Raw genomic sequence first — 20,004 nt, 5'->3', positions numbered from 1 at the left:
TCTCTGCCTGAGTGCAAGTGAGTTGAAAATACAAGTGAGTGAGGGAAGTGCTTTAAACAAGTCTAAAGTGCTGTGTGCGTAAGGCAGTGTTGCTATTTCTGTTGCCATGGAAACAGAAACCTTTCAGGAGAACTAAAAGCCACTTAAAATCCCTGACTCTAACCCATCATATCCGCTTGATCTCTTGAGAAAGATAATGACAAAAACCAGTCATTAGAGGGGCAGGGCAATTTTAGATTTCTTCTTTTTAGACGTAGCCCTTAACTGGAAATCTTCCCCCTTCTTGAGAAGAGATCTTGCACTGACATCTACACTGGCTTCTAAAAAGCACAGATGACCTGCTACACTTCCTGATTTTCTTGCTATTGGTTGGCACTGTTCATAAATATAACTTGCTGTTTCCCTTTTCTTTCAAATGAGCAATCTGAATTACTTAGAGGAGAAAGGCAGAAGAGATAGAGGCAGCAGAAGCCAGGGCAGCTGAAAGGCAGAGACCTTCAGGTGGGCATTTTAATCTTTGTTTTGTTAATTCAGTGTTGAGAATCATGACTTGATGATCACGTAATAGAGGAGTAGTTTTTGAAAAGTAAATTTGTTTTGTTCTACTATAAATGTTATTTTCCTATCATGTACATGGTAGTTTAAAAAATACTGTGAAAGTACAAAAATGTTAAAGGAAGCCAAATTCTCCACCAAGATAGCCTCTATTGATATTTTGGGGGTTTTCCGTGTGTGTGTGTGTTTGTGAATGTGTATATGCACATATAACTTTAGTTTTCATAGTTGCGTCCCTGCACTATGGACACGTTTATATTCATTTCCTGCATTTCAGTCTATGGTTTTTCCATGTTGCTGTGAATTCTTTGTAATGATAAATTAAAGCTGCTGCATAATATTGCATTGAGGAACTTTACTATACTTCCTCCATTTTTGGCTAAGCAAGTTATCCTATTTTTCATAGTTTGGGTCCTTTTATTATATAAGATATATTTTTTTCATACAGGGTCTTGTTTTAGGGGTAGAAGAAGTTGAATCTGAGCACATGTATTTCAATGGTTTTGCTCAGAGGCACAATGAGAGTGAAAGAGTATGTGAGATCATGAGCATATAATCTGTTCCTTACCCCACTGGGACCCTAACCAGTGTTTCTCAACTCTGGCTGCACATCAAGCCAGAACCACCTGACTCTGAGGAGATTAGAAAATTACCCCTAGAATAATTGAAGCTTAACTTTTAGAGATCAGCAAGTCATCTGCAGTATTTTGTCTTGCTTTCCAGAAACTTCTCAGGTGGTTCTAATAGGTGGTCGGTATAAAAACAGATGACCTACGTCATTCAAAATATTTTTCTGTCTCTGACATATACCTGAGAGTAATATGTATTAGGAGAAAGGGAGATATAATTTCAGGCAAGCCAACCAAATCTCCCTTTCAACACTACATAAATAATGCAAATTATAGAATAATTTGCGGGGAAACATAAGACTTCTAGAAATTTCTATCATCTACCTCAGCCACATAAACTCTTGAGATGAGAATCTACTTGTGTTTCTATTTACTAATGTTTTAAAGAGGTGGATTTGTTTCCAGTGCTTTGATGGTTAAATTTAGAGAAGTTGAGGCTGTAGTACGTTCTGAATGTACCTGAATCACGCCCATATCTGCTAGAATCTGCCAAGGCAGCTAGGCTTCCTTTCTTTTGCAATCTTCAAGATTAAACACAAGGTGGGCATTTAATAGCTGGCCAGTCACTAACACAGTGTGGGCACAGTGAAGATCGATGGCATTGGATTTGGAGGTAGAAGGTGGCTCACTCTGGCTTTCAGGAGCCCCATAGACATGGCACTTATCTTCTCTGGACCTCATGTTCTCAGGAGGAAAGTGGACAGAGTTTATGCCAGGGCTGCATTCTGGTTTCTCCCATCGGGAACTGAAAACAGAGCCAGAGCCCCTAAACCACATTGAAGCATTTGCTGTTGCACTCCTAGCCTGCTGCAGGCCAGGAATCATCCCAGCGAGACCAACAGCATGTTAATCAAATTTCTTTTTTTTTTTTTTTTTTGAGACAGAGTCTGGCTCTGTCGCCCAAGCTGGAGTGCAGTGGCTGGATCTCAGCTCACTGCAAGCTCCGCCTCCCGGGTTTACGCCATTCTCCTGCCTCAGCCTCCCGAGTAGCTGGGACTACAGGCGCCCGCCACCTCGCCCGGCTAGTTTTTTGTATTTTTTTTTTAGTAGAGACGGGGTTTCACCGTGTTAGCCAGGATGGTCTCGATCTCCTGACCTCGTGATCCGCCCGTCTCGGCCTCCCAAAGTGCTGGGATTACAGGCTTGAGCCACCGCGCCCGGCCTCAAATTTCTTCTTGTTTTGACTCAGTGGAGAATACCTGTTTAGTACTTCATTAATGAATGTAAACATTCACATAGTACTTTACAAAACACGTTTACATGCAACAGTTCATTTGATCCACATACTAACCTTAAGAACTGGAGTAATTCTTATTTTAAAGATGGTAAAGATGAGACCGAGAGAACATAGGATCTTTTCCAGGTGGAACCAGAACTGGTCCAATCTGGTTTAGCCCAGGGCACATGGTCCATTCTTACAACTTAAATAATAGCTATTGTGGGAAATTGGTTAAACATATTTCATAATGTTTATATAATTGGTTATTCTGTAGCCAGTTAGATAATGACATTGATGTTGTTATTTGGCAAAGAAAGGTGATCATGGCATGGAAAGAAGAAAAAAGCAAGATATAAAACAGCATTATAAATGCACTCATTTTTGTCTAAAAATATTTGTATATATTTCAAGAAAGATGAAAAACGTATATGTGAAATTTTAGATATGTCTGGTTGGTGGTAAAGTTCATAATTTAAGTTTATTTCAGCTTGTATTACATTGTAATTTTTTTTTTTTTACCATGAACATGTACTACTTGTGTAATAAAAATAAAGGAAAGTAAATAGAATTGTTCATGTCTTTCTGGTTGGCTCTTCTCCAGATGAAATGGCCCCATCTTCTTTCACTTGGCCGTAAAGAAGGCTGCTATTTAATTCTCTGAGTTTTGTACATTATTGTCACAAATTTTATTGTGATTGTCAACTAGTACTGACTGAATTCTTCGCATGTGTTGGGCACCAAGTTAATCACTTCACATCCATTTTTTTTTTCATCAGTACTCACTCCAGTGCTCCTTTGGCAGAGGAGAGTTTGAAGCTCAGAGGGCTGCGGTAATAAAAGAGGCTAAAAGGCAAAGTTGAAACTTAAACCCAGGACCCTTTTAACCCAAAAGCACATGGTTTCATTCATTATATCACTCTGCCTCCCATCCACCTGGGATCACATGAGCAGCCTCCGTTTTGGAGGAAAGATGATATATTTTTTTCAGTGTACTCATTGCTATGTACATGAATACATGATGGTTACTTTGGGCATCATTAGGATCTTCTGTGTACCCCAGAATCAAGGATCCTTTCTACTTTTCTATAGTTTGCTCTATGCACCAGATATCTGAGGCACTCTAGTTTCCCAAGGGTAAGGCTTTAAGATAAAAGCCTCACAAGGGATTGTGCAATTACCCAATGAACTCTGGCTAATGCGGCAGCCAAACTGGATAATACAAAGAAAGGCAAGTATTTTGCTGTAGGTGCTTAGCTTTGTTAGAGAGCTTTTTGAAATCCATGTCAGAAACCCCTAGCACTGTATTTCTTTATTTATCAGGGTATTGGCCACTGCCTCCTTTGTACTGCAGTTACTTATGTACAGTATGTTCTATTGGACTAAGACTCGGACATTGGAGTCCTTGCATAGAACCTAGCACATAAACTCCATTGAGAATAAGACATTGTGTAAATAAATCGATTCACCAGTGAATGCAGACTTTAGTTACAGCTAATGTTTATCTCTGTGGAACTTTATTAACCTCTTTATATTAAATGACCCATGGAGAAAATATAATCTTGACAGAATTTAAAGGAAAACCTCTTCCAATGGATTGATGACTTTGTGGCAGTATAGTCAGAGTCTTTTGACAAAGAAATCTAGTTATTATTTGAGAGGCCCAGGATAAGGGTCTAAGCAGTGAGTTGGAGTCAAGAAATTCTAAAGTTGGAAGGGTCCTTAGGAAGAGCTGGGACCAGAGGCAGAGTTTTTTTGCCTCTTTAGTGTGAAATCCTTAAGGGAGAGGTTTCAAAAAAGTACAGGAAGCTGACTATAGGAAGAACAAGAAGGAAGGAGAGAAAGGAAGGGAGTAGAGGAGAGAGGAGAGGAGGGAAAGAGATGGAAGAGGAGAGAGGAACAGAGGGGAAGGGAGCCGGTTTACTCTGGAAGTTTAAATATTAAGCTGGGATAATTTAAAATAATTTAGTCCACCCTTATTACCTATATTGTACATTACATAAACAAGAATTTTCTTATTATAAAAAATAATTTCCCATATAAGTCTCCTCCCATGAGGCTGTAGAAACAGCATCTTACCTTGTTTGTACCTCTAGTACAGAAAAACAATCATCTAAAGAGTATTTGAAGGCGTCCTAGATTCTTTTTTCTCTTTTGTCAAATTATTATTTTTAAAGTATTTTAAATCTGTATAAATTTATGGATTACACATGCAATTTTATTACGTGCATAGATTGTGTAGTGGTCAAGTCAAGGCTTTTAGGGTTATCATCACCTGAATAACATTGTATCCCAGATTCTTTTAAGTAAGTTGGTTTCTTTTTATTTTGAGTCTTACCTTAAAAATAACTCTGTTCTCTTGTAAATTCACTGAGAGACATGAAGGTGACTCCCTTTGTTAGTTGTAAGAGGCACAAATCCCTATTGGGAACTTGTTGGCACAGAGTCAGACAGACAGTTCGCTACCCTCCAAGATATAAAGGATGCTGCTTCCTACAGTGTTTAGAACAGAGCACCTTTTGGGTACCCTCTGTGGCTGCCTTCTGCTCCCATGCCATGCCATTGACCATTGACCCTATCTATATTCCTGTTCCCAGACTTTAGATTTGAATTTCAGGAAAAGGAAATTTTCAAGGAAAAACACATTAACATCATTTCATTGTAAAAGACCATGTGAGTTCTTTCCTCCCTGCCCCCAGAAGATATTAATTGTAAGGCATAAAATGAGGGCGTTGGATAACAGCTTCATTAGCTCATTTATTGATCTGAGCACATGCATGTGCCTCATGCTGTGCTGGGGCCTGGGGTACAGCAGTAGACACTTGTTTGCCTTCCATGGGCAAACAGTCTGGTGGGTAGGGATAGACAGGAGACAGCTGCTGCCCCTGGGATAATGCTGGATGGGAAGCCCAAGGGTCGGCGAACAGCCAAGACGTGGAGGGGTCAGAGAAGGCATCTTCTGAAGGAAGCGATGTTTAGAAAGAAACCTGAGATTGGGTAAGCAATAGCCAGGAAATGAGCTGGAGCTCAGAAGAAATGGGCAAGAGAGAGCTTGCTGTGTTCTGGGCCTTGAAATAAGCTTCATGAGACTGAGTATTCTTTACTGAGGGGATTGTGGGGAGAGAATATGCTGGATAACAAGATCGATGCTGTGAAAAGCCTGGAGATGAACTTGATTCTGAGATGATAATGGGTTTTAAGTGGAAGAGTAATGTGGTCAGACATGCGTTTTGGAAAGGTCACTCTGGCCACTGTGAAGAATGAATTGAGAACAGCCAGAGTGGAGATAGGGAGGCATTGAGGAGGCTGTGCCCACTGTCCAGGTGAAAGATGACAGCCTGCACTAGGCCAGTCTTGAGCTGACCCCTGAGATGAAAGGAGGGAGTTGGTGGAGGCTGCTGGGTAAACAGGCCAGGTCTGCCACAGAGGAGACACTGGGCAGCAGGACAAGCAGGGGAGGAGGAAAGCCCATGGTTTACTTTTGCTTCTGGCCCTCTCTTCTTTAGGTTCCAGATACCCACTGCCCTCATGCCACTGGCAGCAGGTGGGGTGGCAACAGTAATGACAGTGCATGGTGCCAGGCACAGCGCAGCTGCATCCCTGGCTGTCACCTGTGCTGCCTCCTGGGGTCCTCTCAATAACTCCGAGAGGTTGAGTACTTGCTGATGATCACACAGTTTGCACAAGGAAGAGCTAGGATTTGGGTTCAGTTGGGATTTATTCCAGAGGTTTTCCATGATATCCCAATATCTCTTTATCATTTTAGGAAATACACATGATGTTTAACAAACTACCTTTGTAAATAATTTGTTTTCTCTAAGAAGTGAATTTAATAGTGGAATATGAAATGCTGTCTAGGAGAAATGAGAACAAGTGGGAGTTTTAATTTGAATAAATGGGCTTGTGTGGAGCCCCTGAGTCATGTCATTTAGTCACCTTGATTATGGACAGGGAGGACCCTAACGTTGACCAATTTGTAGGGATTTATTGGAATAAGCAGGACAATGTCTCTATGATAACACTTGCTGTTCTTCTGTCTTGGAAATCAGAAGATCTGGAAATCAGAGACTCAGATAGAAAACAATTCTGTGATTCTGTGGTCTTCCTTAGATCAGACATTTGGTTAATAACAGATACCTCCAACCTTTCTAAATACAAGGATGAAGTGCATTAGAAAATGAAAAACATATGTTGAGATTTTTACACAAAATTAAATTCATAATCAGCATCAGACTCATGTGTTATATTAACCAAGGAGAGCTGAGGAAAGTTTTGACAGCCAGAGAGAGGGCAACATTTAGTCAAAATAATGTTTTTAAACAAAATGAAGCCGTATCTCTAAGGAGCTCAGAGTTCTTCATATATGTTGTTTTTGTTGAGTTGAATTTTTATTTGTTTGTTTATTTGGTGGCTGAATGTTAGTGGTAGGATGAATGTGCGAGAGAAGCTAGTTTTTGGAGTATATTAAAGAAGGAAACAAGGAGAGTTAGTAAAGACAGATGGGAAGAAGGCGGTCTGAGGTAATGCCATGCATCTTGTTCTTGAGGGCAGAGGTGTCCCCTGGCATGCTTGGATGCCAAACTTCTGCTAGGTTTCAATCCCTGCTACATCCCTGGGGATAAGTTCTTCTCTGGGAGCATTATCTCTTCAAAATAAAACAAGCAAGAATGAAATTGTACAAGAACTCCCATTTTAAGGGAATGTGTTCATAATCAATAGGCACCTTTTCTGCACAGGGAAATTCTCAAGAAACAAACTTCAGTGAGGCTGGTTACGGTGGTTCATACCTGTAATCTCAGCACTTTGGGACACCCAGGCAGCCAGGTGGGTGGAGCCCAGGAGTTTGAGACCAGCCTGGGCAACATGGTAAAGCCCTGTCTCAAGTACAAAAAGTTAGCTAGGCATGGTGGCATGCACGTGTAGTCCCAGTTACTTGGGAGGCTGAGATGGGAGGATCATTGAGCCTGGGAGGTCGAGGCTGCAGTGAGCCATGATCGCACCACTGCACTCTAGCCTGGGTAATAGAGTGAGATCTTGTCAAAAAATAAATAAAAAGAAAGAAAGAAAGAGAGAGAGAAGGAAGGAAGGAAGGCAGGAAGGGGGAAGAGAGACAGAGACAGAGAGAGAGAGAGAGAGAGAAACTTCACTGGATAATGTACAAATTGACCAATCAAAATGACAGAGGGAAAAATCTTGTCAGCAAAAGATGGAGAAAAAAGCATCTATTGCTAACCTGTCAAGACAATGCTGAAACTTACAGGATCTGACATTTTGGCCACACAGACACTTTCCAAGCTGTCATTTTTCAGCCATGCAAATCTTTGTCCTAACGGCGCTCTGACAGTACACAGCTTTTTGAGGTGTCTCTTCCTCCATCTGTCTGTGTGCATTTGTGGCAGAGGATATTATTACCACACATTTGGTGGTCTGGGCAAAGTTCTCCTTTCAGTGGAAGAAGGCCACAGCCAGTTCACACTGCACGTCCACCCACTCCAAGCTAGGCCCAAGAGTCAGTGCTTCAACAAGACCAGCAGCCCCAGGGAGAGTTCAGGCAAGGAAGGTGGCTCCTATAAGATCTCAAGAGCCAAAGAACATTCTAGAAAGAGTAAGAGGCAGACACAAGCTGAAGGGTGGATCAGTAACTGGGAGGGAGTACTGAAAAGTTGCCAACCCAACTAATATGATTTCAATAAAAAACGTTCTAAGTAGAAAACTAAATATCATACAACACAGCATATCTGGGCTTTAGAATTAAAATAAGAAACCAATATTTTAAAATTCAGAAGTTATTTGGGGGGTTTCTAAACTTTCTCTGTGCATTCTGGGATTTAGTCAGGAGACAGGTTGGAAAGATGAACTGATAGCCAACATTTCCCAACATCCCTGATATCCTCCTCACCCACACACAAATCCTGATGGATTCCTGAGAATCAGAGGAGAGATGGAGAAGGGAGGCTGGAACATTTGCTTATATAAGAAGCCAATTCGATAAGGTGACTACAAGGGAGTAACTCCTCAATGCATTAGCTTCCCCATGGGGACCCTTCCCTGTTGTGGCAATTGCATATTAAAGCCAATCCACTCTTGCCACAAGGGTTGACCCAGATCTTCCCCCAGTGAAGAGCGGAACAGTTTCAGAGACTGCTCCTCAGGGGCTTCAAGCTGCTCTTAGGAATCTGCAGAATCCTATGAGCAACTCACCAAATTTTCTGTCTGCTGAGCTTCAGGGCAAGTCAGGCTCTGTTTAGTTGGGATTCAAGGGGAGAAGACCCTGTGAGCTTTGAGACTTCCAAATGTGGCATCTTAACTAAAGGAACTGCTAAGAGGAGGGTAAAAATGAGGCAATTAAAGCTGCACAGGCCCCAGAGGGGAAACTTTAGTCTCCCTGCAGGGTGAATTATCAGGCCCCTGGACTCTGGCTGAAAAGTCCTTTCCTGTCCCAGAGCTGTTGAAGAGAACCTCTGCAATAGAGAGAAAGTGAATTGGAGAATTTCCTCCCCAGGGGAACTCCAGAGCCATAAATCCTTATTAACTGTACCAGTTTGCAGCAAATCTGCCAGCAAACTCTTCACCAATGGCCCAAGGTGCTAACTTCACAGTTAAGTGGCCTGTGGAAATAAATGGCATTCAGAAAGCAAAGGGTCACTAGCCTGGTGGCCAATGAAGTGACTCATACTTTGGGGGCTCCTTGAGGCACTTTGTGGATGACAGGGTGGAGGAAAAATCAGTGCAGCAAAATTTTCCAAGACACTGAGTCCATGAAAACAGGGCCCTGTGAGATTGATTCCCCTCCAACCCACTTCCTCTGAAGGCTCAGAGACCAGCTCCGTTTCACATTCAAAATATGTCACAATTTCAATTCCTTTTATCTGTGTTTTTGTTTCGATCTCCAAGAACTTAATTCACCTTATCGTTTTGAAAAAACAAAAATTCTGAAAGCACAAGACCATTCCTGGAAGGCCAGAAAGGTCTAGAAAGCTTGGCATTTCTGACATGACATTTGGAGCCTGTTACAAATAAACTCTGAGTTGTCAGCTTGGAGCTCAAGAATAGACTCTCAATGATTCTTCCCTGTTCTGGAGGGCCATGTTAATTCAGCACTCTGGGGCCTCTGGGATTTTGAGGAACAAATGTGTTGTAGAATCTTCTCTGCACAACTTCAGAGAGCTTATTCTGTCAGCCTTTGCAATAACAACAGCTAACACTTTATATGGCACTTTCTCTGGTCCAGGCCCTGACCTAAGTGCTGTTCGTGTATTATCTCACTTCATCCTTACAATCCTACGAAGTAAGAACTATTATTAGCATTATCTCCTTTCTTTTATTTATTGATTTAAATTAATCTTTTTTTTTCTTTTTCTTTTTTATTGAGACTGTGTCTTGCTCTATTGCCCAGGCTGGTCTTGAACTCCTGGGCCCAAGCGATCTTCCAGCCTCAGCCTCCCAAAGTGCTAGAATTACAGGCATGAGCCACTTTGCCTCGCTGCATTATCCCGTTTTACTGATAAGGAGCTGATGCCCAGGGAGATAAAGTTATTTTCCCATGGTCATAGAGGTAGTCCATGAACGAATCAGGATTTAAATCCTGAGGTTGCCGCTCTACTACTGCTTCCCTGCAGCTGAGAACAACACCTGTCATGCTTCTCACTATTTTTTATCACTAAATCATTTCTCAGCCTTGATTTTACATATTTACTAGTGCCCTGGGAAAATTTTGCCTCCTTAATACTTGTTCTAGGTCCCAGTTCTGAGGTTTAATAATAGCAGTTGGCCAGGCATGGTGGCTCAAGCCTGTAATCCCAGCACTTTGGGAGGCCGAGGTGGGTGGATCACGAGATCAGGAGATCGAGACCATCCTGGTTAACACAGTGAAACCCCGTCTCTACTAAAAATATGAAAAATTAGCCGGGCGTGGTGGCGGGCGCCTGTAGTCCCAGCTACTCGGAGGCTGAGGCGGGAGAATGGCGGGAACCCAGGAGGCGGAGCTTGCAGTGAGCTGAGTTCTGACCACTGCACTCCAGCCTGGGCGACACAGCGAGACACCGTCTCAAAAATAATAATAATAATAATAATAATAGTAGTTAACATCACTGAGCACTCACCCTGTATGAGACAACTCACATTCATTATGCCATTTATAGATGGCATAACTGAGGCTCAGAGAAGATAGGTCACGTCTGCAAGATCTCACAGCCAGTTAGTGGCAGATGTGGCCTGCTACCTTACACCAACTGTCTCCTGTGAACATTTCTATTTATTTTAACTTATTTGTTAAATTGACAAATAGTAACTGCATATTCATGGGGTATATATTGATGTTTCTATACATATAATGTATACTGATCATATCAGGATAATTAGCATACCCATCATCTCAAATATTTATCGTTTCCTTTTGTTGGTATTGTTTAATATCCTCCTTCAAACTATTTGAAACTATTTAATACATTATTTTTAATTAGAGCCATCTTACAGTGGTATGGAACACTAGAACTTACTCCTCCCATCTAGTGGTAATTTTGTACCCTTTACTACATGTGAACTGCATTCACATATTCCCAGCCAGGGTAACAGTCCCATGGCCTTAACCCCAGCACTTAACTTAACCCATAGTTCATTGGCCCATCATGTGTACACACAAGCCCTTTACCTGAGAAACGGCCCAGGAAGCCCACATCTGGCTATCACTGCAAGTTCTTATAGCCTAGGCCACTGAGAGACTTGCAAATGCTGCTAATGTGGATTACAGCCAAAGAAACCACATGAAGACTATACTAAAATGTCTGCCTAGAACCAAGGTCTACTTACCTCACTGAGCTGATACTCCAGGATATGTTTATATGAATAAGCTTTGTCCTGTGAAACCTACTCCATAAAATTGAAAGAGACAACTTTTCCACCAGATGTGTAGAAATCAACATAGGAGCACATCAAATATTTAAAAGCACGGCAACATGGTACCTCATAAGGAAAATAATAATTCTAGTAACAGACCCAAATCACAAGGAAATATATGAAATCCAAATAAAGGAATTCAAAATAATAATCTAAAGGTGACTCAGTGAGATACAAGAGAATATAGATAGACAATTCAATGAAATCAGGAAAATGATTCATAATTGAATGAGAAGTTCAACAAAAAAGATAGTTATCATAAAAAAGAACCAAAAAGAAATCCTAGCCATGAAGAATTCAATGAATGAAATAAAAATACAATAGAGAGCTTCAACAACAGACTGGCCAAGAAGAAAAAATTTCTAAACACGAAGACAGGTCTTTTGAAATAACACAGGCAGACAAGAAAGAAAAAAAAGAAGGCATAAAAGAGAAGGAAAAAAGCTTACAGGATTTATGGGACACCATTCAAGAAAGAAATGCTCATATTATGGGTGTTTTAGAAGGCAAGGAGAAGAGAAAAGGGTGGGAAAACATATTTAATAAAATAATGGCAGAGAACTTCCCAAGTCTTGAGAGAGAGATGGGCATTCAGGTCCAGGAAGCTAAAAGAATTCCAAATAGATTCAACCCAGAAAGATTCTCCCCAAGTCACATTATACTTAAACTGTAAAAAGTCAAAGAAAAAATTTTAAAAGCAGCAAGAGAAAAGCATCAAGTCACATATAAGGGAATCTTCATTGGCCTAAGGATGGATTTCTCAGCAGAAACCTTAGAGGCCAAGAGAGACTTGGGATGATAAATTCAACATACCAAAAGACAAAAAACCTGTCCGTGAAGAGTATTATACCAAGCAAAGCTATCCTTCAGAAATGAAGAAGTAATAAAATCTTTCCCAGACAAGCAAAACTTAAGACAATGTATCACCAGTAGACCAGCCTTAAAAGAAATGCTCAAGGGAGTCATATCTGGAAGTGAAAAGATGATAAATATTTTCATGAAAACATGCGAAACTATAAAACTTACTAGTAGAGCTGATACACAAAGGAGAATCAGAAAGGAATCAAGACTTATCACCACAGAAAACCATTCAATTGCAAGGATAAACAATAAGAGAAGAAGTAATGAACAAAAGATACACAAAACAACCAGAAAAGAATCAATAAAATGATAGAATTCCTCACCTCCCAAGAAATAATAACCTTGAATGTAAGTGGATTAAATTTCCCTTATAAAAGATAGAGACTAGCCTAACAGATTTTAAAAACACAAGACCCAACTATATGCTGCCTATAAGAAAATCACCTAAACTGTAAAGACATACATAGACTGAAAGTGAAGAGACGAAAAAAGATATTCCATGCAAATGGAAATCAAAAGTGAGGAGCTATGCTTATATCAGACAAAACAGACTTCAGGTTAAGCTGTAAAAAGAGACACAGAAGGACATTATATAATAATAAACCATTGTCTTCCACAGTGGTTGAACTAATATACACTCCCACCAATAGTGTAAAAGCATTCCTATTTCTCCACATCCTCTCCAGCATCTGTTGTTTCCTATTTAACGATCGGCATTCTAACTGGCATGAGATGGTATCTCATTGTGGTTTTGATTTGCATTTCTCTAATGACTGGTGATGATGAGCTTTTCTTCATATGTTTGTTGGCCGCATAAATGTCTTCTTTTGAGAAGTTTCTGTTCATATCCTTTGCCCACTTTTTGATGGGGTTGTTTGTTTTTTTTTTTCTTGTAAATTTGTTTAAGTTCCTTGTAGATTCTGGATATTAGCCCTTTGTCAGATGAATAAATTGCAAAAATTTTCTCCCATTCTGTAGGTTGCCTGCTCACTCCGATGATAGTTTCTTTTTCTGTGCAGAAGCTCTTTAGTTTAATTAGATCCCATTTGTCAATTTTGGCTTTTGTTGCCATTGCTTTTGGTGTTTTAGTCATGAAGTCTCTGCCCATGCCTATGTCCTGAATGATATTGCCTAGGTTTTCTTTTAGGGTTTTTATGGTTTTAGGTCTTATGTTTAAGTTTTTAATCTATCTTGAGTTAATTTTTGTGTAAGGTGTAAGGAAGGGGTTCAGTTTCAGTTTTCTGCATATGGCTAGCCATTTTTCCCAATACCATTTATTAAATAGGAAATCCTTTCCCCATTGATTGTTTTTGTCAGGTTTGTCAAAGATCAGATGGTTTTAGATGTGTGGTGTTATTTCTGAGGCCTGTGTTCTGTTCCATTGGTCTATACATCTGTCTTGGTACCAGTACCGTGCTCTTTTGCTTACTGTAGCCTTGTAGTATAGTTTGAAGTCAAGTAGTGTGATGTCTCCAGCTTCGTTCTTTTTGTTTAGGATTCTCTTGGCTACATGGGCTTTTTTATGGCTCCATCTGAAATTTAAAGTAGTTTTTTCTAATTATTTGAAGAAAGTCAATGGGACTTGATGGGAATAGCATTGAATGTATAAATTACTTTAGGCAGAATGGCCATTTTCATGATATTAATTCTTTCTATCCATGAGCATGAAATGTTCTTCCATTTGTTTGTGTCCTTTCTTATTTCCTTGAGCAGTGGTTTGTAGTTCTTCTTGAGAAGGTCCTTCACATCCCTTGTAAGTTGTATTCCTCGGTATCTTATTCTCTTTGTAGCAATTGTGAATGGGAATTCACTCATGATTTAGCTCTCTGTCTATTATTTGGGTATAGGAATGCTTGTGACTTTTGCACATTGATTTGTTTCCTAAGACTTTGCTGAAGTTGCTTATCAGCTTAAGGAGTTTTTGGCTGAGATTATGGGGTTTTGTAAGTATACAATCATGTCATCTGCAAACAGAAACAATTTGATTTCCTCTCTTACTATTTGAATACAGTTTATTTCTTTCTCTTGCCTGATTGCCCTGGTCAGAACTTCAGATATTATGTTGAACAGGAGTGGTGAGAGAGGGCATCCTTGTCTTGTGTGTATTTTCAAAGGGAATGCTTCCAGCTTTTGCCCATTCAGTATGGTATTGGCTGTGAGTTTGTCATAAATAACTCTTATTATTTTGAGATATGTTCCTTCAACATCTAGTTTATTGAGTGTTTTTAGCATGAAAGGATGTTGAATTTTGTCAAAGGAATTTTCCACATCTATTGAGATATTCATGTGGTTTTTGTCATTGGTTCTGTTTATGTGATGAATTATGTTTATTGATTTGCATAAATTGAACCAGCCTTATATTCCAGGGGTGAAGCCAACTTGATCGTGGTAGATAAGCTTTTTAATGTGCTGCTGAAGTTGGTTTGCCAGTGTTTTATTGAGGATTTTTACATTGATGTTCATCAGGGATATCGGCCTGAAATTTTCTTATTTTGTTGTGTCTCTACCAGGTTTCAGTATCAAAATGTTGCTGGACTCATAAAATGAGTTAGGAAGGAGTCCCTCTTTTTCTATCCTTTGAAATAGTTTCAGAAGGAATGGTACCAGCTCCTCTTTGTACCTCTGGTAGAATTCGGCTGTGAATCCATCTAGTCCTGGGCTTTTTTTTTTTTTATTGGTAGGCTACTAATTATACTGCCTCAATTTCAGAACTTGTTATTCATCTATTCAGGGATTCCACTTCTTCCTGGTTTAGTCTTGGAAGGGTGTATGTCCAGGAATTTATCCATTTCTTCTACATTTTCTAGTTTATTTGCATAGAGGTTTTTATAATATTCTCTGATTGTAGTTTGTATTTCTGGGGGATGAGTGGTGACATCCTCTTTATCATTTTTTATTGTGTCTATTTGATTCTTCTCTTTTTTCTTCTTTGTTTGCCTAACAATCAATCTATTTTGTTAATCTTTTCACAAAAAAACAGTTTTTTAATTCATTGATTTTTTGAAGGGGTTTTCATGTCTCTATCTCTTTCAATTCTGCTCTGATCTTAGTTATTTATTGTATTCTGCTAGCTTTTGAATTTGTTTGCTCTTGCTTCTCTAGTTTTTATAAATGTGATGTTAGGATTTCGATTTTAGGTCTTTCCTGCTTTCTCCTGTGGGCATTTAGTGCTATAAATTTCCTTCTAAACACTGCTTTAGCTGTGTCCCAGATGTTCTGGTACATTGTGTCTTTGTTCTCATTGGTTTCAAAGAATTTATTTATTTCTGCCTTAATTTCATTATTTACCCAATAGTCATTCAGGAGCAGGTTGTTCAGTTTCCATGTAGTTGTGTGGTTTTGAGTGAGTTTTTTGTTTGTTTGTTTGTTTGTTTGGACAGAGTCTTGCTCTGTCACTCAGGCTGGAGTGCAGTGGCACAATTGCGGCTCACTGCAAGCTCTGTCTCCTGGGTTCATGCCATTCTCCTGCCTCAGCCTCCCAAGTAGTTGGGACTACAGGCGCCTGCCACCACACCTGGCTAATTTTTTGTGTTTTTAGTACAGGCGGGGTTTCACTGTGTTAGCCAGGATGGTCTCGATCTTCTGACCTTGTGATCTGCCCACCTCAGCCTCCCAAAGTGCTGGGATTACAGGCGTGAGCCACCGCACCCAGCCTTGAGTGAGTTTCTTAATCCTGAGTCCTAGTTAGATTGCCCTGTGGTCTGAGAGATAATTTGTTACGTTTTCTGTTCTTTTGCATTTGCTGAGGAGTGTTTTACTTCCAATTATGTGGTCAATTTTAGAATAAGTGCAATGTGGTGCTGAGAAGAATGTCTATTCTATTGATTTGGGGTGGAGAGTTCTGTAGATGTCTATTAGGTCCCCTTGGTCCGGAGCTGAGTTCAAGTCCTGAATATCCTTGTTAATTTTCTGTCTCATTGATCTGTCAAATATTGACAGTGGGGTGTTAAAGTGTCCCACTATTATTGTGTGGGAATCTAAGCCTCTTTGTAGGCCTCTAAGAACTTCCTTTATGAATCTGGGTGCTCCTGTATTGGGTGCATATATATTTAGAATAGTTAGATCACTTTATCATTATGTGATTTTCTTTTCTTTTCTTTTTTGATCTTTGTTGGTTTAAAGTCTGTTTTATCAGACACTAGGATTGCAACCCCTGCTTTTTTTTTTTTTTTTTTTTTTTTTGCTTTCCATTTGCTTGGTAAATATTCCTTCATCCCTTTATTTTGAGCTTATGTGTGTCTTTGCATGTGGAACTGGTTACCTGAATACAGTACACCAATGGGTCTTGACTCTTTATTCAATTTGCTAGTCTTTGTTTTTTAATTGGGGGGCATTTAGCCCATTTACATATAAGGTTAATATTGTTATGTGTGAATTTGATCCTGTTATTATGATGCCAGCTGGTAATTTTGCACATTAGTTGATGCAGTTTCTTTACAGTGTCGATGGTCTTTACATTTTGGTATGTTTTTGCAGTGGCTGGTACTGGTTTTTCTTTTCCATATTTAGTGCTTCCTTTGGAGCTCTCGTAAGGCAGGCCTGGTGGTGACAAAATCCCTCACCATTTACTTGTCTGTAAAGGATTTTATTTCTCCTTCATTTATGAAGCTTAGTTTGCTTGGCTATGAAATTCTGGGTTGAAAATTCTTTTCTTTAAGAATGTTGAATATTGGCCCCCACTCCCTTCTGGCTTGTAGAGATTCTGCAGAGAGATCCGCTGTTAGTCTGATGGGTTTCCCTTTGTGGGTAACCCGACCCTTCTCTCTAACTGCCCTTAACATTTTTTCCTTTATTTTAACCTTGGTGAATCTGATGATTATGTGTCTTGGGGTTGCCCTTATTGAGGAGTATCTTAGTGGTGTTCTCTGTATTTCCTGAATTTGAATGTTGGCCTGTCTTGCTAGGTTAGGGAAGTTCTCTTGGATAATATCTGGAAGTGTGTTTTCCAACTTATATCTATTCTCCCTGTCACTTTCAGGTACACCAATCAGATGTAGGTTTGGTCTTTTCGTATAGTCCCATATTTGGAGGCTTTGTTTGTTCCTTTTCATTCTCTTTTCTTTAATCTTGTCTTCATGCTTTATTTCATTAAGTTGATCTTCAATCTCTGATACCCGTTCTTCCATTTGATCGATTTGGCTATTGATACTTGTATATGCTTCATAAAGTTCTCATGCTGTATTCTTCAGCTCCATCAGGTTATTTATGTTCTTCTCTAAACTGGTTATTCTAGTTAGCAGTCCCTGTAACCTTTTATCAAGGTTCTTAGCTTCCTTGCATTGGGCTAGAACATGATACTTTAGTTAGGAGGAGTTTATTATTACCCACCTTCTGAAGCCTACTTCTGTCAATTTGTCAAACCCATTCACTATCCAGTTTTGTTCCCTTGTTGGTGAGGAGCTGTGATCCTTTGGAGGGAAGAGTCATTCTGGTTTTTGGAATTTTTGATATTTTTGCACTGGTTTTTCCTTATCTTCATGGATTTATGTACCTTTGATCTTTGATGCTGATAACCTTTGGATGGGATTTTTGTGTGGGTGTCCTTTTTGTTGATGTTGATGTTATTACTTTCTGTTTGTTAGTTTTCCTTCTAACAGTCAGGCCCCTCTTCTGCGTGTCTGCTGGAGTTTGCTGGAGGTTGACTCCAGACCTGTTTGCCTGGATATCACCAGCAGAGGCTGCAGAACAGCAAAGATTGCTGCCTGCTCCTTCCTCTGGAAGCCTTGTCTCAGAGGGGCACCTGCCAGATGCCAGCCGGAGCTCTCCTGTATGAGGTGTCTGTTGACCCCTGCTGGGAGGTGTCTCCCAGTCAAGAAGCATGGGGCTCAGGGACCCACAGGGTCCAGGGGCCCACATGAGGAGGCAGTCTATCCCTTAGCAGAGCTCGAGTGCTGTCTTGAAAGATCTGCTGCTCTCTTCAGAGCTGGCATTCAGGAATGTTTAAGTCTGCTGAAGCTGTGCCCACAGCCACCCCTTCCCCCAGGTGCTCTGTCCCAGGGAGATGGAAGCTTTATCTATGAGTCCCTGACTGGGGCTTCTGCCTTTCTTTCAGAGACGCCCTGCCCAGTGATGAGGAATCTAGAGAGACAGTCTGGCTGCAGCAACTTTGCTGTGCTGCGGTGGGCTCTGCCCAGTTCGAACTTCCTGGCAGCTTTGTTTACACTGTGAGGGAAAAACCACCTACCCAAGCCTCAGTAATGGCAGATACCCCTCCCCCACCAAGCGCAGGCATTTCAGGTCGACTTCAGACTGCTGCTGTGCTGGCAGCAAGAACTCAAGCCAGTGGATCTCAGCTTGCTGGGCTCTGTGGGGGTGGCATCTGCTGAGAAAGACCACTTGGCTCCCTGGCTTCAGCCCCCTTTCCAGAGGAGTGAATGGTTCTGCCTTACTGGTTTTCCAGGTGCCACCAAGGTACAGAAAAAAACTCCTGCAGCTAGCTCAGTGTCTGCCCAAACAGCAGCCAAGTTTTGTGCTTGAAACCCAGGGCCCTGGTGGTATAGGCACCGGAGGGATTCTCCTGGTCTGCAGGTTGCAAAAACCATGGAAAAAGCATAGTATCTGGGCTAGATAGCATCATCCCTCATGGCACAGTCCCTCAAGGCTTCCCTTGGCTAGGGGAGGGAGTTCCCCAACCCCTTGCACTTCCCAGGTGAGGTGATGCCCCACTCTGCTTCTGCTTGCCCTCCATGGGCTGCGCCCACTGTCTAACCAGTCCCAGTGAGATGAGCTGAGTACCTCAGTTGGAAATGCAGAAATCACCCACTTTTTGCATTGGTCTCACTGGGACCTGCAGACCGGAGCTCTCCCTATTCAGCCATCTTGCCAGTCACCCTATCCTCATTTTATAGATAAGCTTCCCTCAAAGAAGTTAAGTAATTTGTCTATCCAAGGATACCTAGTTAGAAGAGGCTGACCAGAACCCAGGCCTCTGTGCTCTTTCTGCCATCTGTTCCTTATTGTACAGCTCCTCTTTGTTGGTGCTGACTCTCATATATGAGAATACAGATATGATTGGGATCAAGTAGTGGAAAGTCTTATATTTGTGGTTGAGGAATTTCCATTTGGTCTGATAGGCAATTACACTCTCTGAGTGAAATGAAAGTTGCATTTTAATTGGTAACATCTAGCAATGGTGTACGGATTTTACTAGTTAAATCTCTACAAACAGATGATGCTATGGTTTCTAGGCATCAGCTGACAAAGTCTGAGGTTAGGATGGTGATATTGTACATATAGAGTAGGGATAAAGTATAAGAAATATTATATAAAAACAGTGGAGATAACTCAGCCAATTGATTATGAAGTATAAAAGAGAGAAGAATTAAATAAAACATCCCAATAGTGGTTACCAACTGAGTGAGATCAGTTTGAGGAGACGGATAAATTCAGATAGAGTTTGAGGTAGAGGCAGAATCTCCAAATAAGACTATCCTGTAGGCAACTAAAAATGTTGGAACTACAGCTCAAGTTAGAATTTAGGAAAAAGCCATTTGAGTTCTCCTAGTCCCAGATTTTTTTCTTTACTTGTAAAATAGAGCTAAAAATGCCAATTTAGCCTGTCTCAAGGATAGCCAGTGGAGCAAATGAGGTATCTGAAAAAAAAATTCTTTGCAAACTATAAAACAAAAATATGGGCTGTCAAAAGGCATATCTGGAGGCAGAGGCAAAGAAACAGTACAAAGTTTCCATGGTGGGTAAATCCTTTGAGTGCATATAGACAGAGGTGAGCTGAGGACAAAGATGGGGCTCCAGTGGGTGTCCACAATAGGGTAAAGATGAAATAACTGGGGGTCAGAAGGGCAAGCAGTCAGGAAATGGAAAACCATGAGGCCTCAGGGCTAGAGAAGT

The 20,004-nt window shown here is 40.6% G+C and overlaps 1 protein-coding gene across 2 annotated transcripts in view; it reads left to right on the top strand.

The window, feature by feature from the left end:
• Window positions 1-259: 259 nt before the first annotated feature.
• CYSLTR2 (cysteinyl leukotriene receptor 2) overlaps window positions 260-20,004 on the top strand; it is a 34,654-nt gene continuing 14,909 nt past the window's right edge. For both annotated transcript variants that reach the window (XM_023187327.2, XM_023187325.1), the window contains exon 1: window positions 260-501. The gene's annotated coding sequence lies outside the window, so the exon portion shown is untranslated. The remainder of the gene's footprint in view (window positions 502-20,004) is intronic.

Source organism: Piliocolobus tephrosceles, chromosome X (genome assembly GCF_002776525.5).
Source record: "Piliocolobus tephrosceles isolate RC106 chromosome X, ASM277652v3, whole genome shotgun sequence".
NCBI classification, from domain to species: Eukaryota; Metazoa; Chordata; class Mammalia; order Primates; family Cercopithecidae; genus Piliocolobus; species Piliocolobus tephrosceles.
The sequence above is the reverse complement of the archived record's forward strand: the minus strand, read 5'-3'. Positions and strand labels throughout refer to the sequence as shown.